Consider the following 8,338-nt stretch of genomic DNA (forward strand, 5'->3'; position numbering starts at 1 on the left):
CAGGTAGCAGTTTCTAGCAGGTAGCTTAGAACCAGGAAACGGACATAGGATAATTTTTACCCCGTTTTCTATTTTTTATTCCGCGCGGACGGAGTCGCGGGTAAAAGCTAGTATATAATAAATTGAATGTGAATATCAATTAACTGGACACTTTAAAGCTATTTTAATTAATTTTGTGTTTTTTTTTAGTCTAGCAACCCTACGTGGTAAAACAATTGTGGCCTAATAGTTGAATTTTTCAATACAAATACAATTATTTTATTTCATTTTATTATCAATACAATTTCAAAAAATATATTTTAATAAAACTTGCATAATTCTTACATGCTTCCAAACGGCCACCGAAAAATACTTGTAGCCAACGTAGAATCAAAATCATCGAAAATAAAATATCGAGGATCATTAAAATAGTTTAATGACACCAAACTACGTCATCATCAAACGAAAACAGTGTCATCCAATGCGAATTTCCCGTCATAAAATGAAATTTACAAAAGCTAAATAATGAAGTGTTAAGAAACATATAAATTATAGCATTTTGTCGCTTTACTCTGAAATAGACGGAACGAAATCGGTCAATATTATTTATCTGTTACCAATCCAACAAAGCTGAAGCTAATTTTCATTATAAATGATTAATATTTGCGTCTTTAAGAAATATAATATACTTATTAGTTATAAAGCATTTTTTTAAACTACAGACACAATGGAAAACTTATCGTTTGTTACACAAAATTAGAATTACATCGTTCAAATAAAATTACTAAAGAAAAATTAAGTTAAAGAAAGAAAAATATAGGCTAATATTAATTTAAAATGCCAGTTGTAGTTGAACTTTTCTTGTTTACAGAATGCATTCGCTCGTAAATCGACGAGAAGCGTGTCCAACAAGGATCACATTGACGGAACAAACTTTAACACTTAAGAAAAGTACAATCGCAAGGAAAATACAGATGGGGCAATGTTTTCCGCGCCGCTGAATACTATAATCTGTGTGTATTTATGCGACCGTGGCAGTAAATAAAGCCCGCAAACTTGCACATCTCCGTTACAACTGCTAAGTAAGTAAATCCAGGTCTTAGTCGCAGTGTCGATGCGTAAACTTTATTAGCAATCATTGACAACAAAAACAATAAGACAAATAATATCGTGTTGAATAGTGAGTCACCTGCATAATAAATTGCTATTAAGACCTCGAGTTGGATTTATATCTGATGTGTTTTTAAATTGCTCGCTGTTAGTACCACGCGGCTTGCGACTCATATATTTTGCACCGCTAACATTCTTTTAAACATAGTGGCAGACTGAGCGTGTACGTAAGCAAAATGTAATATATTTAACGTTCTGTTTTAAAATATCATGACATATTGTGTGGGCAACGCAAATTTACCGAATTCGTGATTTTATAAACAAAACTCGCGGTTTGTTTGTTTGTCTAGTTTATACAAATTAAGGATAAGCGATCAAATCATAAATATTAGATTTCCCTTTATTAGGATATTTATAACACTAGCTGTCGCCCGCGACTACGTCCGCGTGGAAAAAACCTAATAAGTAGCCTAAGTGTTCTTCCAAACTATGTTCTAAATCTGTACTAAATTTTATCAAGATCCTTTAAGCTGTTCTGGGGACACCATCTTACAAACATCCATCCATCCATCTAAACTTTCGCATTTACAATATTATCAATATGTGTAATTAATAATTTTAAATGTATTCTCTGAATGTAAGAAATAACTGGAATATCTAGTAATTGAATACACACATTTGCTAAAGATTGTAGTTTTCAGTTTCTTTGCACGTAAAAGAATTCTTTATTAATGTAGTAAAAAAATTCTCTATATTACGAATACTAAAAGATTGAATTTAATCTTGAAAACCTTTGTAAGTTGTGAGAGCGGCCGCGTGAACAAACCAAGTTAAATTGAAAACTATGAGGTTTCCGGCACAAAGAAATAGTTTTCAAAGGTTTACAACAAATTATTTTGTAGTCAAGACGAGACGGACTGCGATCGGGTCTTTGTAATTCATTTCAACTTTACAATAAGCAACAAAGATTTAGCAGAAATTTAATTTTCTCGTCAAGTAAATACTCATTTAAATTTGATCCAAATGATTTTGCTTCACTCGCTTTGTATTTGTTTCTTGTTCTCTTACAAATTAGACGTCGAACTTTGAAGTCAATAACATAAATATTGAGATGGAAATTAAAGCAGTACTTTGTTAAGAACTTTTCATTTTGTCGGCTCGGTATTATGATTTACAGCAAACCCTGATTGTAGGTATGTCTGCTGTTATTGCCTCGTTACTCAGTTACACTTGGACATATAATGCTGATAGACTTACAGCCGCAAATTCATAATGTGACATGGAATGGAGTCCCGTAGAGTAGACATATATATATATATATAACCAATAAAACAAATCAATAATCAATCAAAACTAGTCGATGTACTAAGTCATTACTATGATTTGTAATATGCTCTACAATTCGTGAAATATAATTTAAAGTAAAACATTTTAGCAAATAGTTTACATACAATATAAGAACATTTGTATCTTTTAAACCGTTACACTACAGTTTGCTCAGATCAAAGACATCATATTTCATTCAAGACCCCTATGATGTATCGCTTTAAGAATTTAATGTAAACAAAGACTAATATTCACATTTTCTTAAATCATAACCACTAAATGCTAGGAAGTTTGTTTGAAAGTATCTCCGGAACGGCTCAACGGATCTTGCTGAAATTTGGCACAGGTGTAGACCATACTCTGAAAGAACACATATAGGTTACTTATTATGTTAGTTTTTTAAATTTCGCGCGGACGGAGTCGCGGACAACAGCTTTAAAAGTATGAAATCAACAAAAATAAAATTAGTTGCTTATCGAGGGAGCTAGCTGTTTTTAAACATACATAACGTTTAACTCTCCTTTTTCAAAACTACGTTACTATTTTAAAACATATTTAGCGCCTACGGAACGTTTCATCGTGAAAAACATTCAACCCAATTCGAGAGAAATAAGCCTTTGTTAGATTGGAGCCCATGCTCATAGAATGCGTTCTGCAAATTGAGTCTAATTGCCCCAACCAAGTGTTGAATCAGACCGACCGGCCGGCACTGGCCTAAATTGCACTTATTTACCCATTTAGGATGAGAACACCCACGTATGACTGCCACCTGTTTATAGAGTTAACTAGTAATATTAATCAATAAAGGACGTTTCTCCTTATGCAGGTCTGGCACACAGAAGGGTTATCTGAAATTCTATCTTTGAGAGTACTGCAACTTCCGAGTAACATTATCAAATGTAATGAAGATTACGCATTTTAAAATCTAATAAGTTGGTAAATAAGAGAGCGACGTTCCTTTATATTCCTTTACTCAACAATTCATGCTGAGAATAACACAACTAACAGAGAAATTCTCAATGTCAAATAAGTCATTAAACAAATAAAGTGCATTGAAATTCTAATCTTAATTATTGTGTCTGCTGGTATTGTCAATGAAGAACACAACACTCAGCTCTTTATCTCTATCAACATAAAATGTGAAGCTAAAAGCCCTGAAATGTAAATGTTTATTTAGTAGTTTTTCTTCGTTCAGCAACTGTGGCTCCAGAAAGAAAAACAAGTCATGCTCATAATTAATCACCCAAATAGATTTTATTGCGGCAAATATTTACATTAAACGGAAAGCGCAGTTTGTCGACCCAAACCATTTATATTCAAACTTTTCTATTTGCAAAACCATTTTAATTAAAACCATACCTTTTTAATTTGTTTATAAAATAATTTGTTTTTTCGCCCACCTCTTCGGTCTTCTCAAGGATATTTATAGAGCACCTTCCTTTGGAATACTTCGGCGAATCAATGTGATTATTAAATGAAGCCAAATGTGAATTTGTGTAAGTACTTTTACCTTTTGCTTTCATTCGCGTGTTTTTAAGACGATTACTATATATCTTGCTACTAAATCTTTTTATTTATTTTTCTTTCCGACACTTTGATGTATTATTCTTTTATGCCATTCAAGTTTACATAGTAAATTATGATATATCGTGTTTTTTTTTTCATAAAAACGTACAACGTATTTAGAATAACTGCAAAGCGGACAGCGCTTTGCTTTGAAGTCCAGACTACAGCCAACATGGGCGATTTTTTTAATCGCAAATTATTGCTTTCCGATAGTTTTCCGGCCGCGGGGTAAATAAATCGACTGTCAACACAATGCCTTTCGCAGGGTACGCACCCAAATACGATTGTAAAATAATGGAATAGACTTCTACGTGTATAAAAATCCAAATCTGTTGTATCATTTATGACCTGTTCTTAAAGTCAACCTCTCCAACGTTTGGAGTGAAATATAATATTTTTCCGTACCTATCCATATCATATAATTTCACTTAGTTTTATCGCATTATATCTACTAACTTCCAACATTTCCGATGAAAATATGAGGTAGCCTTTTGTAGAAAGTCGTGTTTGTTTACAAAATTTAAGCATTCATTTGATACGAAGTACTTGTTTCAGAACGCAGTAGTGTTTACGTTTCACCATATCCAGAAGTACCTTAGATAGGTAGCTCTATCTTAGGGAAAGTACATCCACGTTTAAAAATAATACTTCTTAAAAGTTTAAAATGAACCTTACTATCTAGGAAACAAAGACTATCAAGGTCATAGTTCTATATCAAAAACATTGGAGGCAATTATTTTAACAAGCGGCTATTAGTAGCTCTCATGGCGCGTGGTCCCGCCGTGTGACGTAACGCAACAATGGCTTCCAATGATTTCGGAAAGACCAGCTTCAGTAATTACCTCAGTACAAAATGATTGACAATAACAAAAAAAAGTCTTATAATGATAGACCGACGAACGTATCAACCGAAAATGACCAAGTGACAAAAAGTTTCTAATGATGACAGATGATTTTTTCCACTCACAATGTAATAAGTAAGCCATTATAATTTGTTAGATCGAAAACGTAGATAAAGTTTTGAAAATAACAAATTTATCGAACTTCAAATTGGTGATGTCTAAACGAAATTACAATGTCAACCCTTTAATAAAATTAATTTGCCACAAACAATCGCAAAAAATATTTTCTGTAAGTTTGCTATAACAAAAGTTAATAAGTAATATTTTAATGGTACAATTAGATAATATTTCATAAAATATAAAAATAAAAGATTTTTGCAAATAAAACATAGAGAACCACGAATCGCTGTACACAGTGCAGCAAAAAAACGAGAAAGCGCATTTGTAATTGAAAGAACAATACCTCAGTATTGTTTTAAATCGCATTGATATTTTTTCGCAATAAACGCATACCATGACACGTAATAAGCCATTCTTATTTCTTAATCTGATAACAATAAATGGACTTGTTAAAGAAATATACATTTATGTTTTTTTTCTTAACAGTAGGAACTGTAACAAAAATCGTAGAGATAGAGACAATTTATCTTTTTTTATTAAATAAGCAGCTGTATCTAAATTCAAATTACTACTATGAAGTATGCTTCTACTAATTTAATTCGATTAACCTTTAATTTCTTCTGGGCAATGCTATATGGACATTACCCAGCATACCCGAGGTTGATCTTACGCATCAAATTGACATCAATTGTGTCCTTTTAAATCAATTATGTTAGCTTCATAATTTCGTCATTGTACCATTTGATATGGTGGCATGAATGTTACCATTATGACATTACAAATATAAGTGATTTGACCGCTCGTGAGGAAAATTCTTTGCCAGTTATGACAAAGGCCTAATTGTTTCGGCCCTTAGGCACAAGAGTCCTGGAGAATTTTTTTTTTCAAACTGAAATGGTAGTAAAAAAATTCTTCACAATAAAAATCAGCAGTGACAATAAATTCGGATTCTCTAAAGCGAACAACACTGTGTTGTGTTGTCTAACTTTTAAACCGACTATATTAGGTTTAGTTTTCATTTAAGATTTTATCGAGTAAGGAAACATTATGCTATCACTATTAGAAAATTAAAAGTTTACTAAAATATAATTTAATAAATTTAACCTGGTAATATAATGAACCAAGCTATCGAATATGAGAATTTAATTATAAATATAAGTATTTAAAATATATACTAACTAGCTTTTACCCGCGACTCCGTCCGCGCGGAATAAAAAATAGAAAACGGGGTAAAAATTATCCTATGTCCGTTTCCTGGTTCTAAGCTACCTGCCCACCAATTTTCAGTCAAATCGATTCAGCCGGTCTTGAGTTATAAATACTGTAACTAACACGACTTTCTTTTATATACCTATATATAGATAGATTATAGTATATGCATAATATAACACTGTAACATTATTCAACTGCTGGTCCTCAACTGATGTGTAAAAGTAACCTAGAAGTTCCTACAGTCAAATTTAATATCATATTAGTCTATAAATATATAGTCGACTTCAAAAAGACGGAGGTTATCAAATCGTTTTTTATAACACAATTATTTCAAAATAATAAATTATAAATTAAATATGTAGCAAGTCTTCTTTTACCTACATAAATTTCCATAAATTACACCTATCCACGAAAGAAATACATTTTCGCGCTTTTTTTGGCGCATTTTCAAAAATACAGTACCTACAACATTTCTTAAATGAAGTAGAAAGGTCTTCTTGAAAAGGAAAATTGCTAAATGTAAATTTTCAATTGAAAACTAAAAGGTAAAGATTTTTTGTTTTATTTACTTACAAATTATATTTTTTACAACTTCAATATTTATCTACATACATCACGATAATGCTCAATAAGTTATAAAAACTAAGTTTAAAAAGTAATAAACTCAAAAAGAAATATAGAAACGTAATTAACGTTAATTTATTAGGTTACAAATATGGAAAAAAGATTATTAATTAAATTGTTTTAAAAAACATTAAAACAAATTAATTTATATGGCGGTAACATGTTTATCGCTCAAAATAAAAACATCGCGACGCTTTTTCTCAACAGTGAACACATTTACCTAGAAAACAATTACACATCACATGAGCACAGACACTGCCTCCGTCGGAAAACGCACATGCACAATTTTCCGAACACCGGTTACGGACACCGCGTCGCTCGCGTCAGTACAGACTTCGACACGTACAAGCGCTACCACGACGTGCGCGCGGGAGACTGACGGCCGGCGGCGGGAGTGCCCAAGCGGGCGCGCGAGGAGAGCGAGAGGCGCGGGGGGCGTGACGCCGCTGTGCGCGCGCAATCCACTTCTCACTCACACGCCCCAAACACATATATAACCATCCCTCACGCACACGTTTCAGCACACCTTTCGTTCCCGAGACAGGTGTTGCTGCGCCAGTGTGAGTGTTGCGTCCCGACACGCCGTCTTGCAACCGTGTGCGTCTTCCTGCGGCGAAGGATTGTTTTTTATGCCCGGCAGAAATTATAAAAAAGTAAATGGAGGGAAAATTAAATAAAACGTTTACAATGAACCGTTTTCCTGTTCGCTTTGAATCATTTGGTGTGCGCTATTTTTCAGGTCGGTTATTCATGTGGCTACCGCTGTGTAGTGATTAACGGCGGTTTTTACTGATGTTCGAGTGATATTGGAGGGCGTAATTAGGCATGGGGCGGAAAGCCATATCGATTGCGGTGACGCGGCTTTGCGGAAAAATCGATATTTTTGTATTAAAGGTGGCACGCGATGTGTCCGACCGGCCGTGCGTCCGTGGATAAGTAAGTGTACCTACGTATCGATCCAACGCGGACAAGTTTGACCCTAGTTTACAGCACGTTTTATAACTTACTTTTACCAACAAAAAAGTTATTCTTACTAAGTCTTTTTAATCTAAACGACTTGAATTAAATATATCTATTTTAAATATAACTGTCTGCTCTAAATTGAAAATCGCATAATCTTCTCAAACGAATATAATTTAGTTTATAAAATCAGTGTCATCGCAGCAATAAAAAACTACGTTTGGCCATTCATAACATCATTAAGAAGCTTCATGGCTCAGTCAAAGTTTATAAATATTTTCAGCGGCTTAACAAATTGCTTTAGGCATAAGATCGTAGCGAGTCGGCCAGGACTTACGCCGGCTGTGCCGCGGCGAATGCAATAAATTATACTCGTGAATAACATGGTGCTCAGTTTAGCCGAGCGGGGCCTTTTAATGAAAAAGAGACGTCTCGAAAGAGTCGAAAACTGAAATGAGCTTCGCTTCTCGGATAAGTTTCTGCTTTAGCCGATCTTGAGCGTCCTTAGCTACAGGCTTATTGTCTATACGTTCTTTGTGCACTTGTTGTTTAAAGTCATTCATCTCGCAGTCGGACTCGCGCAACTTTCACAATGTTCA

The 8,338-nt window shown here is 33.8% G+C and overlaps 1 protein-coding gene across 1 annotated transcript in view; it reads right to left on the reverse strand.

Moving 5' to 3' along the window:
* Positions 1 to 7,154, reverse strand: part of LOC106714108 (protein couch potato) — a 146,388-nt gene extending 139,234 nt beyond the window's left edge. Inside the window, exon 1 of the mRNA XM_045680058.1 lies at positions 7,000 to 7,154. The gene's annotated coding sequence lies outside the window, so the exon portion shown is untranslated. The remainder of the gene's footprint in view (positions 1 to 6,999) is intronic.
* Between the last annotated feature and the right edge of the window lie 1,184 nt (positions 7,155 to 8,338).

Source organism: Papilio machaon, chromosome 11 (assembly GCF_912999745.1).
Source record: "Papilio machaon chromosome 11, ilPapMach1.1, whole genome shotgun sequence".
In the NCBI taxonomy this organism is placed as follows: Eukaryota; Metazoa; Arthropoda; class Insecta; order Lepidoptera; family Papilionidae; genus Papilio; species Papilio machaon.